General features: G+C 41.7%; 1 pseudogene; it reads right to left on the bottom strand.

The window, feature by feature from the left end:
* Positions 1-117: 117 nt before the first annotated feature.
* Positions 118-2,270, bottom strand: LOC136329860 (beclin-2-like; annotated as a pseudogene).
* Between the last annotated feature and the right edge of the window lie 13,700 nt (positions 2,271-15,970).

Raw genomic sequence — 15,970 nt, 5'->3', positions numbered from 1 at the left:
CCCAGCGGCAGAACTTGGGTTACTAGCAGCTCGTGGACATCGAGACAAGGCTGGAGCAGGAGATTGCCACCTACCACAGCCTGCTCCAGGGCCAGGATGCCTATAACAACAACCTGCTCACCACCAAGGCTGCCTGAGTTCAGCAACCTTCTGGGCTTCCTGTTTCTTCCTTGCACTGCTCATGCAGTCCAGGAAATCTATCATTGCCTGGTCAAATTTTTACACTCTGCCCCCTGTTACAGAATAAAGGAAGCTCAGTGAGGTCTTCTGTTAAAGACATCAGATGGGAATGGTTTCCACAGCGGCTGAGTGGATACCTCTGAAACTCCAGACCAACTGTGTTAGGGCCAGGAGTAGTAAGCTGCCTGCTACCAGGCTGTGTTAATTCATTCCAGCACATGGGTACAGTGGGGACGCAGCCCAATTTGAAGTTATTGATGATGGCCAAAGGGACGTCATGGGGGATCTCAAACATTGACCTGAAGGCATTGGTTTTCTCCAGCCAGGCTAGCTAGGTCTAGGCATCCAGCAGCAGCCAGTTCTCCACACTCCTCAATTTATTATGCAATTCCAATTGTTGCCATTGCAGGTTACTGTAGTCCCCATAGTGCTGCCTTGCCTGCTGGTCAGCATCTCAGTCTCTGCCTGGGCTGCCTCCAGAGCCACAAGCTCTTTCTCAGTTCTTTTCCACCTCCTCCAGCTCTTAGACAAGCCTCACTTTCCCCAGCTCCATGTCCTTCAGCAACTCCTGCATTGTCTCCTTATTGTCCTCACTTATTCTCCCCCGGTCTCCAAACAGTGTAGTTCTATCTCTCAGATTCTGAGATAGTGAGTTGAGTGTCCAGCTGTTCCAAAAGATTGTCAGTACAGTTCTCACACAGGGCGTGGTCCACATCTTCACTAGAAAGGATGTCAAAAATGTCCCTAACTGACGTCAGAGTAATGGTGGTGTGAGAGATACTCCTGATCCCTCCCCTTGAAATTTCAACAAATTGAACAACTATAACACAGCCAAAGAACACCAGATGGGCTCACAGGTGTGCCTGAAAAATCCAAGCACCAAATGAACTAAAGGTGGAATGAGATTAAAAGGGGGGCGGAAGATAAAACGCATTTGCAGTCAGCTCTGGGGAGAAGGGGAGACAAACTCAGAGTGACTGGGTTTTTTCTTTCTCTGCTGGACTACAAGAAAGATGGAAGCTTGGGCTCTCTGGATTTTGTCTGAGGGGTACAAAGAGGAAACTTGGAGTGACTAGGTCTTCTGCCAGGAGTGGTGAGATAGAGGGGGAGAGGGGAAGATAAACCAATGTGACTGCAGCCCCACCTACATCACTGCTGTTGTCCACATCTCAGCAGAGCACAACCCAGGAACTTCACAGAGATAAAACTTGTAATATAGACACCTACTAAAAGAAACATCCCAAAACTAAAATTTATTTTCCCTTTTTCTCCTTCATTTTTTTCTTTTTTTCTTCTTATTCTTTTTTCTATTTCTCTGTTTTGAATTTTATTTTCTTTATTTTTATGTATTTTATTCTTATTTTTTCTGGTTGTTTTGTTTTTTTTATTTTTTTAGTTTTGGTATTTTTTTTACTTTATTATTATTATTATTAATTTTAATAGGGTGACATTGATAACCTTTGAAGCTGCAGGTTCTTGGCTGATGTCAAGGACCAAGGTCCTCATGAACTGAGTCCGCTTCAGGGGCTGGTGGCAGCACTGGCAAACATAGACATATGTTCAGAGAAAACATCTCCAGGTTATTTTGACATTTTGATTTTTATTTTCTGTGAAGAGGAACAAATATAAGGTGACAGAAAATGATTTGACTTTGGGTTATGCATGTACAACATAACCAACAGTTCAAATGCTATAGAAATGTTTATATGTGCTCTTATTGATCAATGGCCTCCTGTTAAATTTAATTTTATAAATAACATTTTTTAAATGCCCCTAATGGCCTTCTGGATGCTGTTGAGAGTTCTCCCAGAGCCCAACTTCCCAAGCAGGGTGATGTTGCTGGAACTATACCTGGATGTCTTGCCATCGCCAGGGAGGGTCCTGCCAGAGGCACCATCTTGCCACTCTTTAACATCTGTCTGCACCCCGGGGATAGAGCTTTCCTCCAGAGTTTCTCCTGGCTTTTCCTGAACTGAGGGGAGCTTTGAAGCTGCAGGTTCTTGGCTGATGTCAAGGACCAAGGTCCTCATGAACTGAGTCCGCTTCAGAGGCTGGTGGCAGCACTGGCAAATAAAGCGAGTGGAGGACATAGTGCGGGTCTTGACTTTCAACTTTGATTCTGAGTGTTTGGTTGAGACTCTTCATTCACCCCCAGTCATTGCCAAGTTGCCAAAACTATTACCCTGATGAAAGAGAGTTTCTCTGGAAGAGAAACTAGAGCCTTGGCCTAGGGCAGGCCAAGGGCACTCTGTGAAATTCCAGGCTTGTCTTTGACTCTCATGTTCCCAATCCTACTTTCATTGAGTCCCCTCTAACTTCACCAGACCTGAAGTTTCTGCTGAAGGACAAAAAGCTCGTACACCCCCAAACAATGGTGGACTCTCTGATAGGAAGAAGAGACAGTATTGAAGGACAGGAGGGCCTCCCCTCCTTCCTTTCAGGCCCATCATAATGACAGCTGCCTACTGCTATGAAGACTGTCTACAGAGTCTGGACTGCTCTGGGTTCCAAGTTCAGTTGGAGAGCAGCTCTACTGGGGAAGAGCCCCACAAGGCTGGACTGCAGGAGGTTTAGCCTTGCCTCTCCCGGGGACAAGCAGGCAGGAAGCACTCCAGGGCTTGGGGAAAACATCAGTCTTCTAATTCTGGTCTTTTCCTTCTCACCTTCTCACCAGGAGCAAAACTGAGTCAAGGAATTTAGACTTCAAATAGACAGTCTGAGACCGCTATCAGTTTCAAGACCATAGGACTATACAAGTTCCACCCCCAGCCCAGGAACTCCACTTTCTGACCACAGTTAAAGAGCCTCACCTGCTGGCTCTATTTATCATGTCAGCCTAATGGATTGGCATACTGTCATCTTATTAGGCCCTTCGCAGGTCACATCCCCAACTTCCTTCACTATCATTCCTGCTTGTATAGATGATTATTGGCTGGAGCCTGATGATAAAACTATTGTAAGGTAATTACAGATTTTTCTGTCTCCCAAACTGAGTATTTCAAGGGCAGGGACCAGTTCTTATTTATCTTTGAATCTTCAAGGCCTTCATAGTGCCTGAAAGAATGACTGTATAAAAGCAAGAATGCAAGAAGGATGAATGGATGGCAGGGAGGGAGGGAGAAAAGAAAGATGAAAAGAGGGAAAGATTCAGTAGGACGATGACCTTCCATTACTGTAATCCCCCTTATCCAGGAAGGATACATTCCAAGACCCCTAGTGGATGCCTGAAACCATGGAAAGTATGAACCCACATATACTATTATATTTCCTATATACACATACCTTTTCACTTAGGGGAAACATTTTACACCTTCTCTTGGGCAATCCCAATTTCCAGTATCACTACTCTTGTGCTTGGGGCCATTATTAAGTAAAGTAAGGGTGACTTGAACACAAGTACTTCAATACTGAGACCATTGATCTGGTAATCAAGATTGCTACTAAGTGACTAACAGGGCTGGGAGTGTCTACACCATGGAAATACCAGACAAAGGGACAATTCACATCCAGGGCAGAAAGAGCAAGATGGCACAAGATATTATCACACAACCCACAATTGCATGCAATTTAAAACTTATGAATTGTTTATTTCTGGAATTTTTATTTAATATTTTCAGACCACAGCTGAGCATGGGTAACAAAGCACAGAAAGTGAAGCCGTGAGTAGGAGAGGACTGCTGCAGCTTCACCTCCGTCCACTTCTCTAAATAGCTTTATGTTACCACGGATGAAGGGTTAGGCATCTTCCTAGCCAATCCTGGTTTCAAAATGCCTTGGGACATGCTCACAAAGTTGGGTGCAAAATAACTTGGCTACGGTACAGAATTTTTGTATTATTTCCCCAGGGGTGTCCAAGTTGAGTACGGTGTGAACAGAACTGAGACAGGGAAATTCAGAGAGACCCCAAAGCCGTCAGCCTCCACCCTGCCACTGTAGGTTTGCTCCTGGGACTCAGCCTGACAGGAAAGATCAGTGAAATGGGCTTTGTTTCAACAAACAGGATCTTTCACCAAATAGGCTGTTCAGTCAAAAGAGACCATTTCACAAAAAACAGTCTAATTATATTTTTAATAAACATTCTAAGATATGTTCAAGCAGCTCAATTTGCCATCATTCTTGGGGTAGATATTGTACATGAAAATAGTTTTGTTGTATTGTAATGTTCTATAAAAATGTTAGCTAATTAATTTTTATTTTTACACCACAGGGAAGACGAGAGTCCAGGCTCAGTATATAATAGTAATTTTAAATGACTGTCTTTGAAGTCACACAGATCTTGGGTTAAAGTTCTGGTTTTGCCTTAATTAGTCATGTGACCCTAAGAGACTTAGTAACTATGAGTTTTAATTTCTTCATGTGTAAAATGACCTCACAGGTGGTAATGAGCATTAGAAATAATGCATGTCAGCCCCATGTTTATTGCAGCATTGTTCACAGTGGCCAGGACATGGAAACAACCAAAAAGCCCATCAATAGATGACTGGATAAAGAAGATGTGGCACATATACACTATGGAATACTACTCAGCCATAAGAAATGATGACATCGGAACATTTACAGCAAAATGGTGGGATCTTGATAACATGATACGAAGCGAAATAAGTAAATCAGAAAAAACCAGGAACTGTATTATTCCATACGTAGGTGGGACATAATACTGAAACTAAGAGACATTGACAAGAGTGTGGTGGTTACGGGGGGGAGGGGGGAATGGGAGAGGGATAGGGGGTGGGGAGGGGCACAAAGAAAACAAGATAGAAGGTTACAGAGGACAATCTGACTTTGGGTGGTGGGTATGCAACATAATTGAACGACAAGATAACCTGGACTTGTTATCTTTGAATATATGTATCCTGATTTATTGATGTCACCCCATTAAAAAAATAAAATTATAAAAAAATAAATTAAAAAAAAATAATGCATGTAAAGTTCCTAGCAGAGCACCTGGCCCTGAATCACTGCTCAAAAACATCAGCTATCATTAATAACAAAAATGTAATAATAAATATGCATTAGCGATCACTAATAGCAGTTTATTACATACAAAGAAATGCAATTCTCTTGAGGAAGACAATATGTCTAATCCTTTTTCTCAGACAAGCTGGTCACTGAAGTGCTGAACAGAGTTGTAGCTTTGGTTTCACTCAAGGAATCCACTGCCAGGCATCCTCTCTGAGCAATTCAGGAAGCCAAAGGTGTTGGGCAAAGAGGGGGAGATTCTGAGTTTGAGACAGCTAGAGGAAACCAGATAAATTCAAAAGGTTTAAAGTAGAAAGCAGAAGAAAAACATCAAGGAAATCTGAGAACCCAAAAGGAAGGATTCAGCTCTGCTTTTTGGATACTGGGGGCTTCATGTTACCTATAGCCAGGAATCCGTAAAGATACCACCAGGACTTGACTCTTCTGCACCCTTCTCCAACCCAGTGGTAAATGTTTAATGACCAACTTGGGTGAACTGGCCTATATGCATATATAGTTTACTGATATAAAGAGCATGTAATATGCAATGTACAAATAATAATAAAACTTACAATACTCATTATTGCAAATTCTATATAGCCAATTAATCAATAAACCAAAGAAGGTTTTTCTTTTTTTTTTTTTTTTTTACAGAGACAGAGAGAGAGTCAGAGAGAGGGATAGATAGGAACAGACAGGAACGGAGAGAGATGAGAAGCATAAATCATCAGTTTTTCGTTGCGACACCTTAGTTGTTCATTGATTGCTTTCTCATATGTGCCTTGACCGCGAGCCTTCAGCACACCGAATAACCCCTTGCTCAAGCCAGCGACCTTGGGTCCAAGCTGGTGAGTTGTTGTGGGGTTTTTTTGGTTTTTTTGGTTTTTGTTGTTGTTTTTTTGCTCGAGTCACATGAGCCCGCGTTCAAGCTGGCAACCTCAGGGTCTCAAACCTGGGTCTTCCGCATCCCAGTCCGACACTCTATCCACTGTGTCACCGCTTGTCAGGCAAGAAGGTTTTTCTTGATTTTTGCCAAACTCTTTCACAGATAGCCAACCTAAGTTTGCAACTGCCAAGTGAGTATAGTTCTGACATGAATATTGGTTGAAATTTTGTTTATAGTAACAAATGACTTGCTCGTTATACTAGAAGAATATTCTCTCATTTTTGTTCTATTCACAATGTAACAACAATGATAAAATACACTTTAAGTTTAATATTTTCTTCACCACTTTAAGTCTAGATAGTCAACAAAAAAATAAACTAAGCTCTGATCTGTAGCTTTTGCTAATTTCTGTAATATAAATAAATACTAATAACATGGACAGTTTTCAAATTATCAACATAAAGTTACTATATGAGGCAGAAAATTTTTCATACTATACCATTCTGTAGTATTTTCACCATATAGATGAAGTAGACATAAACTCAAAAACATAGATAACTGTAAAAATGTAGTAAAATAATTAAGATGTGATAGGTTTGAGTATGCAGTACTATACCTTTGTGTGATATAATTTATTTAATTGTAAAACTTAAATAAGTTAATTTTCAATATGTTTAACAGCCTGTTCACAAAATTCCTGAAAATTTAGAATGGGATCTTGCAAGTCACTATGAGCCAGCTCTAACCCACTACTATCCCAGTCCTTCATTCTCCACCAAGATCCCCCCCACTACCCTCACCTGAGCCCTATATAGAGCATTTTCCCCAGCTGGGTCTGATAGGAGGGCCTAACAAGGTCTGGCAACTTTTTGGAGATGAGTGTCCATTCCACAGCCACTCCTCTGATCTCTGTCAGAGGCACTGAGAAACAAAACAAAATGAAATGAAATGAAAAATTCCATGAGGTTAACAACTTTGTAACCTCATATGAATACAAGCAATCATGTAACACTTACTAGTGCTTACTGGATGCCAGGCAATTTTCTAAGCACTGTTTGTGTGTTAACTCAAACCATCCATATGCAGCACCTGCCACCCAAATGACCTCCTCAGCGTCACAGTGCCAGCCAGTTAACTCCATGCATAAGTCTCTGATGGAAAGAGAAGGGTATTTTGGATGAGCTGTTACTGAACCCTCATACTGTCCCACACTGGGCAAGCTAAGACCAGCCACCGTCTCTCTCCTCTTCATTTACAGAAACCTTCATCCATTAAGCTAGTACTCTCCCTCCTCCAAGATAAAATCAGAACTAAATTCCATATGCACCTCAATCCTGTTCCCATTGGTCAAAACCCAGAGCTGAACACTTGCCCACTACTTCCCTTTTCCAGATGACTCCTCTTTTTATTGACCCTCCCCTTTGAGACTCACCCCACCTGACTATACAAACCTTTTCCCTTCCACATCACTTCTTTTTCCTGATTTTCTTATTTATTAAAGAATTGGCCACCTGTACTAATATTTCTATGATTCTTGGAGGAGTTAGATGTCTACTGACAAAGCTAACCTATCCAAAACCTTGGCTTCCCAGTTCCTGGACAACCTCATCTCCACCTCAGCCACACATCCCTACAACCACTGCCTGGCACTTGTCACGTTGCTCTGCCTTGCCAGCTCAAACATCCCACTCTCCAACCACAACATAAAATTCCTAGTTTGTTTGCCCAATTATTTGCACTTAATTTTGACTGTCCTGAACCTCTTTAAAACCTTCATTACGTATTAAATAAATACTTATTACATAACAGACAATGAAATTGGTCAGTTATGATAAATAAAGTGTTCAAAATTTAATTAAAACTTGGAAGCTTATAAAAATAGGTTATTTGTGAAAATGATCATTTGTAATTAGATCTTACAATTTTTATCTGTGAGGGAAAAATACACTGTTCATGGAGTATTATGTTTTTTTAATTTTATTTAGACAATTAATTTTAACAGGGTGACATTGATCAATTAGAGTACATAGATTCAGAGAGAACATCTTGTTCATGGAGTTTTAAAAATACACTTTAAGCCTGACCAGGTGGTGGCACAGTGGATAGAGCATTGACCTGGGACACAGAGGACCCAGGTTCAAAACCCCAAGATTACTGGCTTGAGCATGAGATCATAGACATGACCCCATGGTTACTGGCTTGAAGCCCAAGGTCCCTGGCTTGAGCCCAAGGTTGTTGGCTTGAGCAAGGGGTCACTGGCTCGGCTATAGCCCCCTGAGTCAAGGCACATATGACAAAGTAATCACAGAACAACAAAAGGGCTGCAATGATAATTGATGCTTCACATATCTCTCCCTTCCTGTCTATCTGTCTGTTTCTGTCTTTGTCTCTCTCAAAAAAAAATTTTTTTAAATATATATGCTTTAACATTTCATTATTTTTAAAAATCTACTTCCCTGTAGTGTTATTTCTTCTTTTAGAATGGATAAATTCTTTTTTAACATTTAAAGTATTTGAAATATCATTTTAATAAAAATCATAGATGTCATTAGAAAAAGTTCTTTAATTAGAAATATAACTCTGTGTCTTTGGAAGAGTTTATGAAAAATTTATCAGGGTGAAATAAAATATTTAGAAGTTCAAAAAATATCTCCATTCCATTGGCCTTTTTAACTATTAACTCCCTCTGTGTTTACTTCCCTCTCTTTATAGCTTTGATTTCATATTCCATCATATCTATCACACTCCTGCCAATATCCTAAATTAGCTTGATCCTCTATTCTCTCATATCTGTTTGGCAAAATTCCAATGCCATATAAATCCATCATATACCTTTTTTGTACGTAGGACCCAGTAACTAAAAGCTACTGGAGCAGTTAGTTAATGAGTCGACTGTCCTACAAAAAAATTCATGATTGCTTGACCTGTGTTGGCACAGTGGATAGAGCATCAACCTGAAATGTTGAGGTCACTGGTTTGAAACCCTGGGCTTGCCTAGTCAAGGCATATACAAATACTTCTTGCTCCTTCTCTCTCTCTCTCTCTGTTCACCTCCTCTCTAAAATCAATAAATAATATCTTTAAAAATAAAATAAAATTCATGACCATCAACCTCAGGCAAGCACTTGACATTGCCTTAAACAACTATTTTCTCTGGCCAACTCTCTACCATGACATGTCAACTACTCTTCACTCTCCTCAAACTTTTGATCCTCTCACCCTCTCCCTAGGACTCAGCAGATGACTTTGCTCTTCCTTAATGAGACGTGGCTAGAGTTAAATCACGCAAGCATGTGTGTGTGTGTGTGTGTGTGTGTGTGTGTGTGTGTGTGTTCACCTAAACTATCAGGGAACTTTCACCTATTTTATTTAGGTTTTACGTTTTCAGTTTTTTCAATCCCAGCCAAAAATGAGATACAATTTTAAATTGGTAATATTAGTTATACTTTAGAGGAGGAGGATCACTTAGATTTAATTCAATAAAAGTATGCTACCCCTAAGTAAAGTTTTACTTAATTAAAAAAAAAAAAAAAAACGCCTGACCAGGCGTGGCGCAGTGAATAGAGCGTCAGACTGGGATGCGGAAGGACTCAGGTTTGAGACTCCGATGACGCCAGCTTGAGCGTGGGCTCATCTGGCTTGAGCAAAAAGCTCACCAGCTTGGACCCAATGTCGCTGGCTTGAGCAAGGGGTTACTCGGTCTGCTGAAGGCCTGCAGTCAAGGCACATATGAGAAAGCAATCAGTGAACAACTAAGGTGTCGCAACAAAAAACTGATGATTGATGCTCCTCATCTCTCTCCGTTCCTGTCTGTCTGTCCCTATCTATCCCTCTCTCTGACTCTCTCTCTGTCCCTGTAAAAAAAAAAAAAAAAAAAACAAAAAACAAAAAACCACTATGCCACAGCCTTTCGTTATGTTCATTGTACAAAATAAATTAGAGTGGGGTTTTTTGAAAGTATGTTTATTAAAGTTGGAGACAGTGAAACCAGGATGGGCATAGGATAGAAGAAGCAATAGGAGAGCCTAGACGAGACTGCTTTGGCTCACTAGAAACACTATAGAAAATAAATGAGCCAGAATGGGACTGACTGCAAAGTCAGAGAAAAGGCAGCCTTGGAGACAGGTTCAGGGGGTTAGCCCAGGACAAGTTCCCAATGCCAAATGCTTCCCTGGTTGCAAGCCTTGTGGAGACCCTTAGAGTTTAGGCGATGCATGCCTGAAAGTGAAAAAAGCTGTGGGCATGCTCCCCAGAGAAAGAGTGCCTAAGTTAGAATGTTGATATTCAAACTTTTTTTTAGAATTTAAGATCTCAATCATATAGCTGTTTTTATTCCAAAAAAATCTCATGGAATTTTGGCCAATATTTCCTTTTCTATATGTATTGACTATTTGAGTATGTGCTTTTATAAAATGCCTATTCAAGTATTTTGTCCATTTTTCTACTGGTTGCCTATCTTCTACTTACTGACTTGTATATAATCTTCATAGATTCTGGATATGACTCTTTTATCAGAATGTGTGTGTGTATATCTATATACATATACATACATATATATACATATGCATATATATACAATCTGTGTGTGTAATTGATTATACCTATGATTCTAATATATATATAATCACAAATATCTTTTCCCAGTCTCAAGCCTTTCTTTTCATTTCCCTAATGACTGAACAAAAGTGCTTAATTTAAACGTAGTTTGGTGACCTGGCCAGTTGGCTCAGTTGTAGAGCATCAGCCCAGCAGGTGGATGTCCCGGTTCGATTGCCGGTCAGGATACACAGAAGTAGCAACCATCTGCTTCTCCACCCCTCCCCTTCTTCCTTCTCTCCTTTTATCTCTCTCTTCTCCTCCTGCAGCAATGGCTTGGTTGGAGCAAGTTGGTCCCAGGTGCTGAGGATGGCTCCATGGCCTCGCCTCAGGTGCTAAAATAGCTCAGTTGCCAAGCAACAGAGCAACGGCTCCAGATGGGCAAAGCATTACCCCACGGTGGGGGCTTGCCAGTGGGTCCCAGTCAGGGTGCATGCAGGAGTCTATCTCTACCTCCCCGCTTCTCACTTAAGAAAAAAATAAAAAATAAATGTAGTTTTGCTTTCATGGCCCGCATCACCATCTCTACACTGAAAAAATATTTCTGAGCTCTAGGCATATTAGAAGCTGCCTAGCAGACCTTCATTTAGATATCTTTTTGGCCTCTTGACTTCAACATATCTATAAATAAATTCACAACTTCCTGGTTCTCCTCTGGCATTTCCTGTCTCAGCAGGTGGCACCCTCATCCTCTCTATATGGCAGCCAGACCAGTGGCTCATTCTTGACAAGTCCATTCTATAACAAGTACTACCTATAACCTAAAGGCCCTAAATACTCTGGGCCCTTGGCCCCTCTCTGACTTCATCTGTGAAAACTCTAACTCTTGCTCACGCTTCTCCAGCCGTACTAACCTGACGACCCTCAAAGTATGCTTCCGTCTCAGTCTTTGTTCTTTGTTTCTTCACTCAGAATGTTCTTTCCTCAGATATCCATATAGTCAGCTGCCTCACTGCCTTTACATCTCTACTCAAGTCGCCCCTTTATTACTCCTCCCTGCCCACCCCATCTAAGATTGCAACACCCCACACTCATGCACACGTGAATACCTTCAATCCTCTTTCTATTATTTATTTTTCTTCTTAGCATTTATCACCTTCTAACATTTTATATATTGCACTTACATATATCATAGTAGTTATCTTTCTCCCTTATATAAGATAAACTCCACAAGGATAGAGATTTTTGTCTGTTTTGTTCACTGTTGAATCCCCACTGTTGAATTTGAACAGTGCTTGGCACATTATAGGTCTCTTCAAGAAGTGATGTGGGCCCTGGCTGGTTGGCTCAGCGGTAGAGCGTCAGCCTGGCGTGCGGGGGACCCGGGTTTGATTCCCGGCCAGGGCACATAGGAGAAGCGCCCATTTGCTTCTCCATCCCCCCCCCCCTTCCTCTCTGTCTCTCTCTTCCCCTCCCGCAGCCAAGGCTCCATTGGAGCAAAGATGGCCCGGGCGCTGGGGATGGCTCCTTGGCGCTAGAGAGGCTCTGGTCACGGCAGAGCGACCCCCCCCCCCCGAGGGGCAGAGCATCGCCCCCTGGTGGGCAGAGCGTGGTCCCTGGTGGGCGTGCCGGATGGATCCCGGTCGGGCGCATGCGGGAGTCTGTCTGACTGTCTCTCCCTGTTTCCAGCTTCAGAAAAAAAAAAAAGAAGAAGTGATGTGCCCTGCGATTAGCTCCTTATCTCAGCTGCAGAGAGCCACACATTCAAAGCAATTCACATCCAAAGACCTACCTGGACAGGGTATTTTCTTTTTAAATCCACTGAATAAAATTGGAGATCTAATTGGCTTTATATCCAGGAAGCTACACAAAATAGAAGACTTTTATAGAAATGAAGGTGAGCTTGGCCCATGGTGGCCCAGTGGATAGAGCATCATCCTGCAACACTGAGGTCCCCAGTTCAAAACCCTGGGCTTGCCCAGTCAGGACACATACAACAGGCAACCAATGAACAACTAAAGTGAAACAACTATGAATTGCTTCTCATTCCCTACCTCCTCTTTCTGTAAAATCAATAAATAAAATTGGAAGGAAGGAAGGAAGGAAGGAAGGAAGGAAGGAAGGAAGGAAGGAAGGAAGGAAGGAAAGAAGGAAGGAAGCGAGGGAGGGAGGGAGGGAGGAAGGAAGGGAGGGAGGGAAGAAGGAAGGAAGGAAGAAGGAAGGAAGAGAGAGAGAGAAAAGAGAGAGAAGTGAGGGTGAGACAAGGAAATTATTAGCAAAAGAAAAATGAAAGTTCATTGGAAAAAATAAGAATTCAGGTTGACGACAATTTTCATCAGCTGAGCTGCTTATTACTCGGCAAGAAGAAAATTGCCCTTCCTCCTGCAGAGATAATAAAGTACAAATACTTTTCTGTGGAAGATGCAAGTTATGTCTCCTCTTGTTTGGGGTAATTGATGACCAGTGGTAGAATGTAAAAACTTTTTCTAGCCTTGGCCGAGTAGCTCAACTGGTTAGATCATCGTCCTAATATGCCGAGGTTGCGGGTTCAATCCCCAGTCAGGACACATATAAGAATCAACCAATGAATGCATAAATGAGTGGAACAACAAATCAATGTTTCTCTCTCTCTCTATTCCCCCTCCCATCTCAAATCAATAAATGAAAAAAAAAAATCCTTCTCCAGGCTTTCCCAACCCCAATGTTACTTGAGGTTTCCTTATTAATTTTTACTAAATGCCTGGTCATTTTGTGCTAATGAGGGACATCTCTCAGATCAAATAAACTCTATAGCTTCCAGTAACATTGACCACACTTTGTGATGACTGCATTGCAATTTGGCTTTTCTCTCTGCTCAATCCTACTTTCTCTCCTTTCCACAGGAAAGAATAGATACCCTGCCCACCAAACTCCATCCCAGCATCTGCTCCTGAGAACCCAAACTACAACAAGCAACTATTACCTCTCACCAGCTTATTCCATTAGTTGTGTAGCTGGTCTCCCGATATCCTTTTTTTCTAATACAGCCAAAGAGATCTTTCCAAAACTGAACTTAATCCCATGCTTAAAACCTTCAGTAGTTTTCAGCTGCTTTTATTAGAAAACACAAAACTTTTGATACGAACTAGAAGTTTTTGTGTGGCCCAGCCCTGCCTATCTCACTGCCGCAATCCTGCCGCTGTCCTAATCCAGTAACCCTTGGCCCTGCACCTGAGAAGCCATTTTCTGATGTATCATGGTCCTTCCTTCTCACTTTCGGGCTTTACTCATTCTATTACCCCAGCCTAGATTAAGGGTTCTCAACCCTAGAGGTACATTAAAATCCCCTGGGGAATTTTATTGCTTTTATCCCAAGCCCCAGGGTATATCCAACACCAAGCAAATCAGAACTCTGTGGGTAGCACCCCAGCATCAGTACTTTTCAAACCTCCCAGATGATTTTAATATGCAGCCAAGTTTAAGACGATGGTGTAGAGCCTTGATACTCAAAATGAGGTTTCCTAGCCAGTAGTTCTGGTGTCATGTGGAAGCTTGTTAGAAATGCAGAATCTTGGGCCTCATGCCAAAAACAAAATGCCCAAGTGACTGGAATGCACATTAAAATGCTGGCATAGAGCACTGCCCATTGCACACACACCCATTTTCACCTCTCTAACTCATACCCATCTTCTCTCTCTTACTTTCTCAGTGAAACTTAACCACCCAAACTCGGTCAAATCCCAGGGTGTTCTCATGGCATGTTGTACTTCTCTTTATGACTTTTATCATCACTGAGCCTCAACCATTATGCATTGACTCTATTGAATCCCCTAGTAGAGGTGAGTTCCATTAAGGCAGGAATCAGTTAAGCCTTGCCCATTATTGTACCCCCAGAGCTAAGAAAGCATCTGACACATAGTAAGTCTTTCGCAAATATTTGTTAAATTTTGAAGTGACTTTTGAGTGACCTAGAGTTCTCCCAAATACTGCCCACCATGGGGGCATATAGGGCAAGGTAATAGAGATGAAAGGTTGAGGGTTTGCTCCCCAGTCAGGGCACATACAAGAATCAACCAATGAATGCATAAGTAAGTGAACAACAGATCAATGTTTCTCTCTCTCTCCCCCTTCCCTCTCTCTCTCTCTAAAATTAATTTAAGAAATTTTTGTGAACATTGCTTTGATGCCACAATATGCCATAGAATGAACATATTTGATTTAGCCATCTCTTGAGTACAGGACATTTAGTTCATTTTAATTTATCAATATTATTTATATGACTTATAGAACATCTTTGGGCATAAAGCTTAGTTTTGAGTTCCAGAATTTGAGTTTGGGATCAAAGGAGGAGAAAGAGAAAAGGGAATATTTTTGGGAAGTTCATGTTATTCTTACCCATGCCGATATACTTTAGAACACAGAATAATTCTTCGGATTTAAGAGATCACACCTTTTAAAAGGCACATTTCATTGTCTAACCTACCCCTGGAGTTTCTGGGGAACTGCCACACCCACAGACACTGGAGGGGCAGGCCTGTTCTCCACCTCAGGCTAACAATTTGATTGGATCAGGTGTAAACACATGACCCAAAACCAGCCAGTCCATTTGCTAGCTAGAAACTAATCATATTTTTATCCTCTTAAAAACTGAACTATCCCTGGCCAATTTGCTCTGTGGATAGAGCATCAGCTTGGCATGCAGTTGTACTGGGTTTGATCCCTGGTCAGGGAACACATAAGAAACAACCATCTGTTTCTCTTCCCCTCCCTCTCTGCCTTCTCTCTCTCTTCCCCTGCCACCTCCAGTGGCTTAATTGGTTCAAGCATTGGCCCCAGGCTCTGAGGATAGCTCAGTAGGTCTCAGCATTGGCCACCAGACGTGGGTTGCCAAATGGATCCTAGTCAGGATGCATGCTGGAGTCTGTCTCTCTATCTCCCCTCCTCTCACTTAAAAAAAGAAAATTGAAGTAGGCTGGCCCTGGCTGGGTAGCTCAGTTTATTAGAGTATCATCTCAGTATGCCAAGATTGCAGGTTCAATTCCCAGTCAGGGCACACACATACAAGAACCAACCAACGAAGGCATAAATAAGTAGAATGACAAATCAATGTCTCTTGTCTCACTCTCCCTCTCTCTCATCAATATATAAATAAATAATTTTTAAAAAAATTTAAACTAGGAGAAATAGATGGTAAGTATTTATGGAAAAAAGACCTTAAATCAAAGTTGAGATGGCCAGTCTAGGCCACACAGAGATGATGTGGCAGAAGCAGTTGGCCAGGAGGAAAAGGGAGAAAAAAGGGAGATATGCCTAAGAAAACAGAGAGGGAGAAAGAGAGAGAATGGCTTTTGTTTCTGCCAGTATCCCATTCTTACCCCAGCTCTGCTCTATATTCTGCCCTCTCTTCTGAGAGATACTGCCCCCAACCCC

This window comes from Saccopteryx bilineata, chromosome 3 (genome assembly GCF_036850765.1).
Source record: "Saccopteryx bilineata isolate mSacBil1 chromosome 3, mSacBil1_pri_phased_curated, whole genome shotgun sequence".
Lineage (NCBI taxonomy): Eukaryota > Metazoa > Chordata > Mammalia > Chiroptera > Emballonuridae > Saccopteryx > Saccopteryx bilineata.
The sequence above is the reverse complement of the archived record's forward strand: the minus strand, read 5'-3'. Positions and strand labels throughout refer to the sequence as shown.